Raw genomic sequence first — 14752 nt, 5'->3', positions numbered from 1 at the left:
CAAAAATTGATTATTTGTAGAATTTTACCTTGGTTCTAGTCACTTCAACTTGCAAAGGTGAATTCAACACTTGAGTCTTTGCTAGCCACATATCGTTGGTCTTACATAACTAGGTAATTTATTTTATTTTCTTGCAAACTTGTGTTTAAGCTATGGTTAAATATTTCTGTCATCCTCTTTTAATTTCCTGCTTATGCATTGTGCAGGTTCACATATATGGCAAGGGTCATTTCAATTTGTCTTGAAAGAACCTAATGTTTGGTGGAAAACCCCTATTGCACCATCAATAATGTATGCAATGTACTTACAGTTCGATTTATTAAGTCAATATTAATTTCCAGTTGTCTTAGTTGATTAATCCCTTCTTTTATGTACATTATTTTCTAGCGGTAATGATTTCTTTGTATTTGTGTAGGTTGCAATGGTTATGGTTGTCCTCCAAGGTAGTGGTTGTAGATAAGGCATGGAACTTAACCCTATTTCATGATTTCTTTAACTTGTTTATTGGCACAAGCTTAGTCTTCTAATGAATCCCTTGTTAGATTTGACACAGGTTGGGTTTCATCCCGTGAGTATGAGTTTGGATTTACATATAATACTTCCAAGTTCTAACAGATTACCTTTTATTGCTACTATACCAGGTACTTCAGAAGTCGAGGCAAAGAATGGAATAGGGTTTATTATTTCTTTTAAAAGAGTAGAATATTGTGACACTACTTTGGTTAGGTTATCACCATATATAAGTTAGGATTCCAAACTAGATTGTCAACCATACGACCCTAAGCTACTTACTTGCAAGGGTTGAGTCACTTTCCTAGACTAATTTGAGTGTATAATATGTAAATTTTGTCTATTGATAATTTCTCTAGAGGCATTCGTGGCATATGTATTTATGTAAACTAAGATTTTATTTATATCTTGTATAAAAGGGAAATTGGTTAGTTTTACTTTCGCGACATTTAACCATTAGTGTAAATACTTGAAAGAAAACTTAAGAAAGTATAAGAAAATCTTAGGTTTTCTTCATGTGTATATTGTATATTGTTTAACTTGGGTATTTGGATTCATTGCATTTACAGTAGCTATATTAATTGGCAAGCATTGTTTATAATGATTATGAGTCTTAGTAGATTCATGTTTCGAATTAGCAAGTTTGTTGTGCTAATTTTTTTTTAAAGAATATTTTTGCACCCTTTTCTTTCTTTTACACTATAAGCATTTTAGTCAGACTATTTTGTTTCTTACTTACCTTTTCCACTTCTTCTAGATTCGAAAATAACAGGTCACAGTCCAGTTATTTATATAAAAAATGTGTCTTTCTTTTTTGTATTGTCTTAATAAATTCTTTAATCAACATTGTACATTGTTAACACCACAGGGATTTATACTTAGTCGCAGGTCTTACTATGCGTTATATATATGAATACATCATTGTTATTTATGGTCTAGAAAGCCAGTGGGACTTCTTTCTGAGTCCTTCCATATTTCTCGTCCTAAATATTTAAGAATTCGAGACAATTCCAGGTAAATGGATAGACATCTATTTTGTCCAGCAAGGTCTGGAATTAACCTAATTAAATATGATTTTCTTTACCATTTCATAGTATCATAATTGAAATCATAGAATTGCATAACATGATAGGAAATAATATTATACATTAAAGTTAAAAAAAAAAATCACTTATATGTTTTCCAACAATTGAGCTTGCCACAAAATCACAGTGGCAAAAAGAATGCTCCACCCAACAATTGATGAATGGTGCCCTCTACCATAACTCACCTCAAGCCAATTTCACATCCAAAATAGTCTCATCACAGAGACCATATCAAGTCCAACCAGAGACATTTTCTAACCCCACCAGGTCTAATCTAGGGTTTAAATGACCACACACGGTTCAGTTAGGAACTCCATTGGCCAAGCAACTTAAGAATCCCTTACTTTGGCAGTGTCCTACCTCCATCAATAGTGTCTTTTCTAAGGGTATGTTGTCGTTGCTACAATACCCTCCAAAATTTCACTACATCCAAAATTTTGGAGCCTACTTTATCATTGTATTTAGTGTCACCTTGGACGCCAAGTGTCGTTTCATGTTCATATATGTGTTTCAAGTTCTATTGAGTGTTCACAAGTGTCGTGACATTGACTAGAACATATTTACTATATGTCATGGTCATAACACCTTTGTTGTTGTAAAATGACACTTTTTGGTCGCAGTCATACACACTTCCCCTGTTATACTTGGGAAATGTTTATAAAGTGGTGTTTTCACGTATATTAATCCATATTTAGCTTGTCTAAGTTTTCTCGATGATCTGTTATGTGTCGCACATGGTTTTATGTCTAATCTCATCATGCTCACCCCTTTTCCTATCTTCTTGACTTAAACAAATTTTTGGTTTCAAAGCAAACCCATTGAGGCCAAGAGCGCACAAGGGAACTCTAAAACCTTGATCAGGAATCCTTCACTATTCATAAGTGCAACATGTACCCTACAAGGGTGCAAAGCGCACTCCTTAAGCCCTTTCCCCTTCCTTACTCTAAATTGTGCCCTCTTGGAAACCAATTCTTCCTTTGAGCGGACTCCTTCGACTCAAATAATTTCACCCTCCTTGAGTGCATGAGCACACACTGGTCAAAGACCTTAAGCTCAACCCTTCAACCTTACACAATTCACCATGTTCCCTCATAACCCTTTGAGTGCATGGGTGCACTCTTAAGGAACGAATATTCTCCCTTCAACCTTCATACTTGCTCCATGTGCCCTCTTGGGCTTCTTGAGTGCATGACCACACCCCAAAGGTGACGTATTCTTTCTTCAACCTTCAATAGTGCACCATGCACCCTCCTTCTCTCCCTTAAGCGCACAACACACTTCGGAAGCCTGAAGCCTTCCCCTTTGTCATTCGTACATGTGCCATGCACCATACCTTGATTGTCTTTTCCTTTTGAGTGCATGAGAACATACCGAAGCTTTGAAGCCTTCCCTCTTCATTAGTGTAACATTTTGAAGTGCACCCTTGTGCTGAAAAGCTCTCCTTCTCCTCCCGAGCGCATTATTAAGGCATGAACAAAAAATTTCATAAAACAAGTTAGAATAGGATATTTTCAGGCTGATAGTTGCTTGTCATGAGTGATTGCAGTTACAGGTATTCTGGGAGCAGCATGGAAAGCATGCATGAAGAAGGTTGGGAAAAAAGGGAAAGAAACATAAGAATTGAAGAAAAAAGAACGCATTGAAATCTTGATGATCATAGCACCCTAAAGACTCCTTTAGATCAAAGACCCTTTGGAGGGTGGACGTCAATGATCGAATCTGCATGAATAATGAAGACACAAGTGGAAGCCATGTCACCACTGAAGAAATTCCATGTCATCAATCACTACTAGTCCAATTCATCAAAGATAGTGACATGTCACGTTCTCATCACATGATGATCTGGAATTTAGGATGTAATGATGTAATCGTTGTAAAGAAAAATAAGTGGAAGTCCAAGAGTCATATATGGACAAAAGAGTAATGGAAGTCCAAAAGACATGTAATATAAAGAGTCATATGTAATTCCAAAAGTCATTTGTAAGTCCAAAGGTCATTAGGAGTTGGAAATTAAAGAGTCATGGGGATGTGAAAGGTGATGCCTCAAGTTATAAAAGGATCCCCAATTCTCATGGAGAGGACTTTTAACCTTGGCTTCTCCCACAAGGCATTAAAGAGATATAGTTAGTAATATTGGGGAGAAAGTAGTGGCTCTAACGCTCCACTATTGGAGCTAGTGATGTTCATTATATTTATATATCTTGGAACTTTATCTTAATATCAAAGCCTTCCAAGCCAACACATTTTCACAAATGGACTGTGGATGTTTATAAGACTATTATTTGAAGGTTTATGGTTCATGTTTTCTTTCACCTCTACTAGAGTAATTGAACTATTTCAGTGACTTTGGTGCTCAACTTATTGGAAATGTGTTGTAATGTTTATAACGATCGTCGCATCCATGTGAACTATTTCACTTGATGTTAGACGAATATTTATTATTCATGTTTGTCTCCATTAGGGTAGTATTATTACTTCTCTCTTAAAGGCTCACTGTCCCCCCCCCCCCGCACACCATAGTAAGAGAACCTTGATACATCTGCAATTGAACATTCACAAGGCACACTCACTTGCTCATTCAAAAGGACATTTGCGCTTCTCTCTTGTGCTAACAACTAAATCCAAGGCATATCTTTAAGTAAACAACAGTCGGTTCATATTTGGAATGGGACTCCTACACCAAATGGTGTGAGGTCTAATTGGTATATTATATTAGGGAGATCCCCAGTATATTGTTGGTATTCAGCACCATTAACAAGGTATAAATATTAATAACTTTACTTTCCTATCTTATCCCCCCTTCAACCAAGCTCCAAGTTCACAAGCTTCCCTCACGCCTTTTGCCCTGTCACCCTCTTGGCTCCATTTTCCCTAACTAAGATAATTTATCTCTAGGGAGAGGAATAAGCGTCTTTAAATTGTATGAGATGTGAAACTCTCCTTTAGCATATTTTCCTACCATCATTTGATGGTTGACCAAAGATAGTATTTATTAATGAATTTTTAAAAAATAAATGTTTATGTTTATCACTTATTAACACCAAGTGTTGGCTTGAGGGGGCCTAACCCAGGTTCGGGTTAATTAGCCAAACAAATCCCTACACTACTGGCCCTTTCGGCATCAACCCGCGGAGCGCGCATTGAAATCTCACCCAAAGCAGTATGGGGGGATGTTGGAACTAGGTTTCCGTACCCTTGAGATGTTTAAGGGGTTGTCTTAGTCCAACTGTGAATACCTTCGCACAAGTCACTTCACACACTGTCCTAACCTGTGAGACCTTCGTGATCTGCTATAATTGCCTTCGCGCAGCCCTAACTAGGGGTTGAGGTGCTTGCGCGTTGTCAAGGCAGCGATCTATGCTATTTCCTTAAGTTACACTGCCGATCTTACTTATCTTCTTATAACTGTTAGTTAACTTTGCATAAATAGATACTTTGTATTATATTTTCTTAGTTAACAAAATCATATAAGTTCATGCATATAAACAGTAAAAATGCAATTCATACCCAATATACTCAATGCATAAAACAGGAAAAGATACACAGAAATGATATGAAACTTCTCTTTATTACTCATCCGAAGGTTACAGACTCGACTTACCCTGTGCACTCAGCTGCAGGGGTCCGCGCACTCAGCTGTGGACTACTATGTCTCTACACACTCAGTTGCAGAGCCTTCTTCTACTCAACGACCCAAGACTCGACTCTACACTTAGATAAGAATCAATTCCTCATCCTTCTCTTCACTTCACTCCTTCTTCTATTTACAACTTATAGCCTCGCTCTATTTATACAATCCCATGATCCGCGGACCACGGGTAGATCTCTAAAGTCGACATTACATTACAAAATTAAGGGTGGACAACCCTATGACTCCTGTACAACTTCTTGCTCTACGCCCACAAAATGTGGAGTCTTTACATTGGATTTACAATTTTTGACCAAAATCTGGGCTCTAAGCCCCAAAGCTTCCCTTGGGGGATCCTGCACCCAACAAGCCCCCAACACAAACATCATGACTCACCCTCGAGTCACTCAGTCGGTGCGAAGATCTTCACGCGAAGACCTCCTAGTTCTGCCTAGACCGCTACCTGTTGTACTTCCTAGACGCATTGTTCAGAGACCGCTGGACTGCTTCCTTGACCCTGTTTATAGTCCCGCGCCTCCTTTCAGCTACCTGGAGCGCTAAGACTGTGCTTCCTATGGCTATTCAGGTGGCCGAGCCACTTGTATACAGCTTCAACCGACCATCACCCACTTTTCCTGGGAAAAGTCTGCCTTTTAACTTTACTATCTACATCGAGCACTTTACCATATGCATCATGCCACCATCAGTGATACCTTTAGTAACATACGGTCCAATCCAAGGCATTAAATTGATCGACTCTCAGTGGTAGTTCCTAAATTCATCAACGTAATCATGCACATCTTGTTTTATCACCAGGGTTTTCTTATCAAGAAAGTCCTTTTGTATTTCTTCCTCAAGCTTTTTGACTTCTGCTTCCACCATGGCACTTTTCTCCCTCAACCGAACTCTTTCATTCATGAGTTCTTGGAGCCTAATCTTACCCTGTTGGATCTCTTCATCAGGTCCTAAGCGTTCTTCTTCGAGCCCTTTCAACTACGCGATCCCTTCTTCCAAGGCTCCGCGAACTGTCGTATCCATGGGTGCTGCTATGCGCGGACTAGGCGTGATATACTCCATTGACATTATAACATTCGCTCCATAGGTAAGACTAGAAAGCGTATGTTCTGTCAGTTTATTTCACATTGTCCTATAAACCCATAAGACTTCTGGTACACCAATCACTTCGCAGCACATTACATACCTTGTTCAGTGCTTCACACACTTCGTTAAATGCTTCCGCGTGGATAACCTTCTACACGCTCGTTCTCTCCACAGTATGCCGTTCCAGTTTGAGGAACTGTTCACGCATTTGCTCCCCCAACACATGCTTATTGACCGTATTTCCCAACACGCAGTTCATGTGTATCCGCACAAATTGTTTACCATATGCCTGTACCCACCTTGACAGATGCACGCATGGACCATCCTGTCCATTGTATTTATCTGCCAATCACACTATAGGTTTCTCAAACCGTGAGCACAACATTTTTCTACATGTGCACCAGTCTTTAAAGATTCCTTTGTGCATACCCCACCACATTGCGGGCGTAACACCATCACCCAATCCAAGGCCTAGAAGTGTTGCTTTTCTGGCACTTCCCTTTCAAACCTATCCAAGAAAGTATATACCTCACTTAACCCATCATAAGTAGGCATATCTCTCACTTTTGTTGATACGCAGCGCAATGACCTTGTCATCATGTTATAATTTAGTGTAGTCACCTCATGTAATTGATTCTTCCATCGCTTGATCTCTTCATCAAAATCCAAGGTACAGGAGCTCTCCCGCTCCCATGAAATTCGCTCATCCACGGTGGGGTTCACCCAGTCCTGTTCTCGCGCTGTTATCTTATAGATGAAACCCAAATCATCATCACTTTTCTAGTCATGCATTGGCTCTGTATAGCACAATCCTTCAATAGGGTCCAAGGGTATGATTATGCGCATTGACTTCTTTTCAAAAATCATTTTGCACTTCTTCAGATTAATCACCCCGTTCATGTCAGTGGCCCAATCAAATCCTAATAGCGCGGGGTAGGGATTGTTGTCATCAACAATCTCTATCACTTCAAAATCTTCTAGTGCGCTTGCTCCCTCAACATCCACAATGATTCCCTGCAATCGCCCCATGGGTATTATCTTATGTTGGTTTGCCATTTACAGCTGAATAGGGGACCACTACAGTGTAGGTCTCCCCATTCACTCCCATGTCTGCTTTGGTAGAACGTTCGCATCTGATCCTAGATCCAGAACTACTTGGTCCATTTCATATTCTCCAATCTACGCGGTTAGCCTCATCTCTCTCCCCGTTCTTGTCTTGTGCTTTCCGATCTTCCAGACTACGCGTGGTTCTCATGGTGCGGTCCCAACACATATTTTAATGAGTACCTGTAACCCCTTTATAGCGTTACTGCCGTGCTGTAACTTCATGCTTGTTTCCAAGAATGTCATAAGCATAGATGGGTCGATCTCTGGCTCTAGTATATCTTTGCTTCTTGAAGTGGAGGCATCAGCAAAGCTCTTCTTAGCTTCCATGGAGGTTTCCTTAACGTGCTCCAAATCAAACTCTACTTCTTTTGCCGAAGCTTTGTGAACCCAAGTACTTTCTTCTGGTTGTTTTCCTTTGTCATCTCCAGTCATATTTCCACTTCGGAGCATCATGTTCACATTTGTATCTTCCTCGTGTGGCTCAGACCTCATTATCTCCAGGTTCTGAGTCAAGGGAGGCGTTAGCCCTCCTTTGTCGTGTATCCTAGCTATCAGCATAGGACAATATTCCATCTCATGATCAAACAAGGTACAATACAGACATGATGGATGCGTTGGGTTCGTATAATGATGGGCATAATGTCTTTGCCCTCCGCAATTGTAGCATATCAACTGTCTGTGACCTCTTCCAGGTCCTCTTCCACCTTTGCCTTGTCTGTGCCCCTGAAATCCCATTCGCGCCACTCCTGCATTCTGGTCTAGGGGCTGTGTTTTAGCCTGAACTCTGGAGGTGGGAGTTCTATCCATCATCAACTCATAACTCCTACAAGTGCACTCATCAAGTCCCATCGACCTACAAAAGTTACAAAACAATTGTTGTGAATTATGCATGTACTTCTGTAACAAATGGCAGTTGTTTATAGCATGATTTCCACCAATTTGACAAATCGCACACCACAAAGAAGGCACCGTACTCGGTCTTGTTTGTGCTTCTGGCCTTAACGGCATCAGTCCTCCTCCCGTGAGGTAATTTGCGAACATTGGGCATCGGTCTTTATAATGGACCTGACCCTTGCATTTTATGCACCACACCTCTTCGCACACTTCTGGTCTAGTTGTCTGGTCCTGTTTCACACTCTGCATCTCAAGGCATAAGTTCTTCAGCTGTGCATGGATCTGCTAAACTCCCAAGTTAGGATTCTACATTGGGGTCTCATGTAGCCTCATCACTATCTCCAAGGCCTCTACGTGAGTTGTTAACTTTTGCTAAGATAGCGTACTCCTTAAATGTGGCATTAGCGATGCTACAAACCATTCGCGGTGTTTTCCATCTGTCAGATTCATATTAGCTTCATGAGTCGTACACTTTAACCTCTGATCCAACTCCCAAGGAGTCTCGCATGGTAGCATCATGATCTCCTTGAATCCAATGATTGACTATGCTTCAGATTTCGACATGTAAATTCTTTGTTTAGCACTGTTTGGATATTTGAGATTCCCGCATTTGGATTATCATTGGAGTGCTTAATATACCAGGTCAGTGCACGGTCCTGCAGGGCACTAACCAATGTCTCTTTCTTGATATTGTCATCCGTAACTCCTTGCGCTTCCCATACGGCTCTTATCACGAACCAGAACTGGTCCAGATCCTCATTCCCCAAACATTTGAACACAGGAAACTTCACTTTACTCGCCATATTGAATCGCGGTTGTGGTGGTGGTGGTACGGATGAAGATGGAGGTGATGGCAGTGAAGCTGGTGGCGGTGTGGGCAGGGGTGATATTCGCGAGATTATCTGCCTTATCAGATTGATCGCACTTCGCGGTCAGACCTTCGTGAGCTCTTCCTCATCCCCTCGCAGAGGTGAAATCAAAGGGCTACTGTCTGGTCCCTTACTTCCTTCATTTCTGTAGGTTTTTCCGCTTCGCGTAGCTCTGGAAATCAAGGTAACTGCATAACCCTCTTCTCGCACAATAACATTTTGATCCAAGTGTTCAAAGACTTTATTTACTTACCTCACTGTCCTTTGAGAAAGCGTCGCTCTGTCTTGTTGTAGTTAACTGAAGTGTCAACCACGAACTCAGTAATGAATCCTCCTATAATTCAATCGAGTTAGTGATCAACGACGTGCGCGATCTGATCCTTCAATGCTTCCAATCTGCGCACCGACTCTGGGGTCCACACAATAGGACTGTTGATTTTCCACCTTCCTTGGCTATTTGCTAGCTTCACGATCCACTCGTACAGCTCAGTGGGGAAATACGCGAAGAAGATTTCGTGGATCTTTGTGTATAGGTAGCAGTCTAACCACTCTTCTTTTGATAGTCATGGGTTCCTATTCTCCTGCGCCGCGAACTCGTGAATTTTTTTGTCCAACCAACCTTTAATTTCCTTCTTAGCTAGATTCCAATGATACGACATTAAACATCTCTATGCAGATTCCAGTCCCAGCAACGAAACCATTTGTTGGCTTGAGGGGGCCTGACTCAGGTTCAGAGTTAATTAGCCAAACAAATCCATACACTACTGGCCCTTTCGGCATCAACCCGCAGAGTGCGGACTGAAGTCTCACCTAAATCAATATGGGGGGATGCTGGAATGAGGTTTCTGCACCCTTGAGATGTCTGAGGGGTCATCTTAGTCCAACTGTGAATACCTTCGCGCAGGTCACTTCGCGCACTGTCCTAACCTGTGAGACCTTCACGATCTATTATAATTGCCTTCGCGTAGCCTTAACCACGAGCTGAGGTGCTTGCGTGCTACCAAGGCAATGATCTGCGCTATTTCCTTAAGTTACACTGCTGATCTTACTTATCTTCTTATAACTGTTAGTTAAGTTCATGTAAACAGATACTTTGTCTTATATTCTCTTAGCTAACATAATCATATAAGTTCGCGCATATAAACAGTAAAAATGCAATTCATACCCAATATACTCAATGCATAAAATAGGAAAATATACACAGAAATGATATGAAACTTCTCTTTATTACTTCTCAGAAGGTTATAGACTTGACTCCCCCTGTGCACTCAGCTATAGGGGTCCGCGCTCTCAGCTGCGAACTACTAGGCCTCTGCGAACTCAGTTGCAGAGCCTTCTTCTACTCTACAACCCAAGACTCAACTCTACACTTAGATAAGAATCAATTCCTCATCCTTCTCTTCACTTCATTCCTTCTTCTATTTACAACTTAGAGCCTTGCTCTATTTATACAATCCCATGGTCCGCGAACCACAGGTATATCTCTAAAGATGACATTACATTACAAAATTAAGGGTGGACAACCCTATGACTCCTTTACAACTTCGTGCTCCGCACCCACAAAATGTGGAGTCTTTACATTGGATTTACAATTTTTGACCAAAATCTGCGCTCTAAGCCCCAAAACTTCCCTTGGGGAATCTCGCGCCCAACACCAGGCCTTCGGCATAACCCACAATTTTCCAAGTAACTTTAACAAAAGTAAATTAAAATATTTACAAATTTACTGAGGGGTATTATATATAGCTTTAACATAAATTATTATTATTATTAATTATAAAAATAATTGATTACACCCATAGACATCTTTATTTTGGAATAGGGTTCCCATAATTTTAATTTAATTACAAATAAGTATTATATGGATGGCAGGGATTTAACCTCCACATAATTTTATGAAATATCCTTAGTAGTATTCACAAATCAAAAGTTGAGATTTATCTTAAAAATAATTATTCTCTTTCTTTCCTTTTAATTAAATTGATTAATTAAAAAAAAAAGCATATGAATAGGTGACATGAAACGAATTATGGTTATTATTGCATATATGGTTTCACAGTCATAATTATGTTGATGCTGAGAGTTTCTTCTAGAATACTGTGTAGTATTGTTGAGGTGTCCCACGTTTTGGGAAAACACTTCACCCATCTTCAAAGACATAAATCTTGATAATGGTTAAATTTATTAATTAGAAAAAGGCCATATGAATAAAGTGTCATGAAATGAATTATGGTTTTTTGGGCATGAGGTATTTATAAGCCATGATATTGGCACATGGTACTGTAACAAAGCCTATTTACATATTAAACATATCTATGGTAAAGTGGATGATGTATATGTATGTGAAACCCATATATTAATTCTTTTTTTTTGTGGGATAAATATTGTATCTCCTTCCAAATTGATATTTACATGGATGTTCTAGTGGTTCTAGGTCATTCTTTCACTAGGGCACTTGACCATAGCCAAAATTCTATTCTTCGCAAAGAGGCAAGTGAGATAATGCTTTACAAAAAATAATAATAATAATAAAATAAAAAGTGTTTGCTAGTTTATGTGAGCCCTGAGATGATTGGCACAACTAACCCATGGCTTGAGTAGTTGCAACCTAAGGGCACCTAAGCCATCAAAATCACCTGAAGATCGCACCCGTCCTAGGCCACACTAGCCCTTAGCATGGCTAGAATTTTTTCCCCTATAGTTTTGAACCAATGACATTTGCACCACAGAGTGCCTTAATAGAACTTCATGTCATCGTCTACTCTATATGCCTTTCGAGCATGTTTTATAAAAAAAAAAAGAAAAAATTATATATACTAAAAAATGGGCTAGACTAGATTAGAGACAGAGATATATAATTAAAAAACAAAATGGACAATAATCCTAGCAAAACTAAGCCTACAAATCAGAATCCATATTCGCCACTTAAATTGGATTTGCAGTGTTTCCAACCAATGGAGGAATGCCTAGATGGTGCTCAATGCATCTCATATATTAATCGATGTTCTTTAGATGTTGATGTAGGTTCTCTAAGCAGTGTAAGATGTCAACCATGTGCTTAGAACAATCCAACAAAATTATACATAATAGAAACTTCATATTCCAATACAAATCAATGGTATACTTGTATTGATTAAACCAGCCATGGTTACACCTAACAACGGGCACCTAGTCATCTAGATCTACCACATATTATATTTCCAAATTTTTATATCAATGGGAGGCCTCTTCTCTTTCCATGTGAGAAAGTTCCTCTTGGATGGGTCTCAAGGTAAAGTCTCGAAATTGGTCGATGGACTCCTGAAGCTTGTGATGTGCACGTGTATGTACCCAATAGGCCTTCTCTTGATAGTAGGTTTCCCCTTAATGTATGTGCACTTATTTTAGAGGCATGCCTTCGAACTAGATTTTGATGTGCAGAAGGATAGAAGGAAAGGCAAACGAGAGGGCGATGACATCAAGAAAAAGTGCAATGTGAGGGAGGAAGGGACCATGAAATCAAGGAGGTAGGAAAAATAAAAGAGGAAGGAGTGAAAATTCATCAATCAACCATAAGGGAACAATTAGGAGGAGATAGGTACAAGCAATAGGCAAGCCAACAAGGAAGGTTGGCAACAAGAGGCAAGCATCCACTAGCTAATGAACATGGGGTAATACAAGACTACTAGTGGATTCAGAGAGTGTGTTGGACTTTCATAGGTGAGTAGTTCCAAATTTGCAGGACATCAAAGAAAGAAAGAGCCAATAATACATGAATTGTAATTTTGAATGCGGGGACAAAAATTGAGTAAGAAAAGACATGCAGACCATCAATCTTTGGACCATGAAATGCTACAGGAGTATGAATTCCATAGAAGGTGTTGTCAAATGTGTTTCTTCACCTATGCACAACTCAATGTTCCAAATTTCATGCAAGGGTGATAATCCCATAAACATAAACAATAATACCTACCTACAATCTACGAGGACGAGAGGAAAGTGTCTTTGTAATGTCAAGGGTAGTAATAATTCGACTGAGACTCCAACTACCTAGAACAATAATTGAAGTTGTGACAAGACACAGTCGAGTTTAATTGAGGTGAGCCAACCAAATCCCCCCATATTGAAAGCGTTGAGGATGAAGAAACTAACTATAGAGTAGACTATCTTGTATTAGAATTTAGGAAGGATCACACCCGAAGCAGAGCCAAATTTATAAGAATGCAATTTTTCTCATCTCCCACACAAATACGGGACTATATTGGCAGAAAAATGTCTCATCAAGGCCTTTTTGATGCATGGTTTTGGGATTGAGGATTTGACTTTGATAACTTGACAATTGTTCACTCTCTTGTGGAGGTGTCTTGTCATGTCCCCCCACCACTTTACCTAGAGGACAAATTCATACTATACACCTAATAATTGTTGATAATTAATTAATTTATTAAAGCTATAGTCGAAAATATACAACTTATCCTCATAATAAATGTGGATATAAATAAATTCATGATCAGCATCAAAGCACTCACTTCATGATATATCTCACATTCCCGAGATTTAAAAAAATCATAAAAGTTAACTAAATTATAACTTTTATTTTAGCATGTAGTTTTTCCACACTTAAGTACATAATGATCATGAAGCTTCTGGAGCACTATGTGAAATTGTTGAGATGTCTAATGTTTTGGGTGAACACATCACCCTTCCTCAGGGATAGAAGAGTTGAAGGCTACCTCATTAGGTATATATGGAGAAAATAAATCATAAAATGATTATGGCCATTAGAGATAAATACAATTATTGATGAAATTATATTTATGAATCAATTTATCAATAATTATTATAATGAGTAATAAAGAAGGAATTATGAAAGAATTAGAATAAGTGAAATTAGAAAAGGAATAAAATGAAATTTATGGGTTTAATTAGTAATTGGTCAAATTGAGTTAAAATATTACTATTACTTACTAAATAATATTATTAATAAACAAAGTTAAAATACTTAGATGTTAAACTATATATATAAAAAAAATTAATGAAATAGATTATTAAAATTATTAAAGTTAATTGTGCCTAGTCCAGTATCGTAGAGATGTTGTAATATCTCGTCCTATCCTATTTAACTATAATGCCCCTTGGTTAATGTAAATGTTATGCTTATTTACTTTTACTACAGTAACTTGATAAACTATGGGTTGTGTGCGTTATCTCTTAGAGGAAACCCTGGTGCGGGAAAACCTCTAAGGTAACCTCGAACTTCTTTGAGGTTGAAAGATGGCCCTTCAACCTGGAAAGGGATCTCTCCCTAAACTCAACTACTCAAGGTCACTGTAGTAGAATGTTTCCAATTGAGTCCTATGGCCAGATTTATTGAAGAATGATTGAAATTTGGTTGGGCTATGTGAAAATACTACCATTGGGCATGGAGTCTAACCCAATCATGTTTTAGACAAACAAAGTTTTGATGAGAAAAACACAAAAGAAGTGTACCAATAATTATTTTGACACTTAAGAGATTTGGACGAAGATGAATAAAATTAGGGTAAGGGTTAAGTGAACAACAATTATTAATGCCTTAT

Source organism: Pinus tabuliformis, chromosome 8 (genome assembly GCF_031772625.1).
Source record: "Pinus tabuliformis cultivar Carrire ecotype Pingquan chromosome 8, CPIR1, whole genome shotgun sequence".
NCBI classification, from domain to species: Eukaryota; Viridiplantae; Streptophyta; class Pinopsida; order Pinales; family Pinaceae; genus Pinus; species Pinus tabuliformis.
This window is presented reverse-complemented; position numbering follows the sequence as displayed.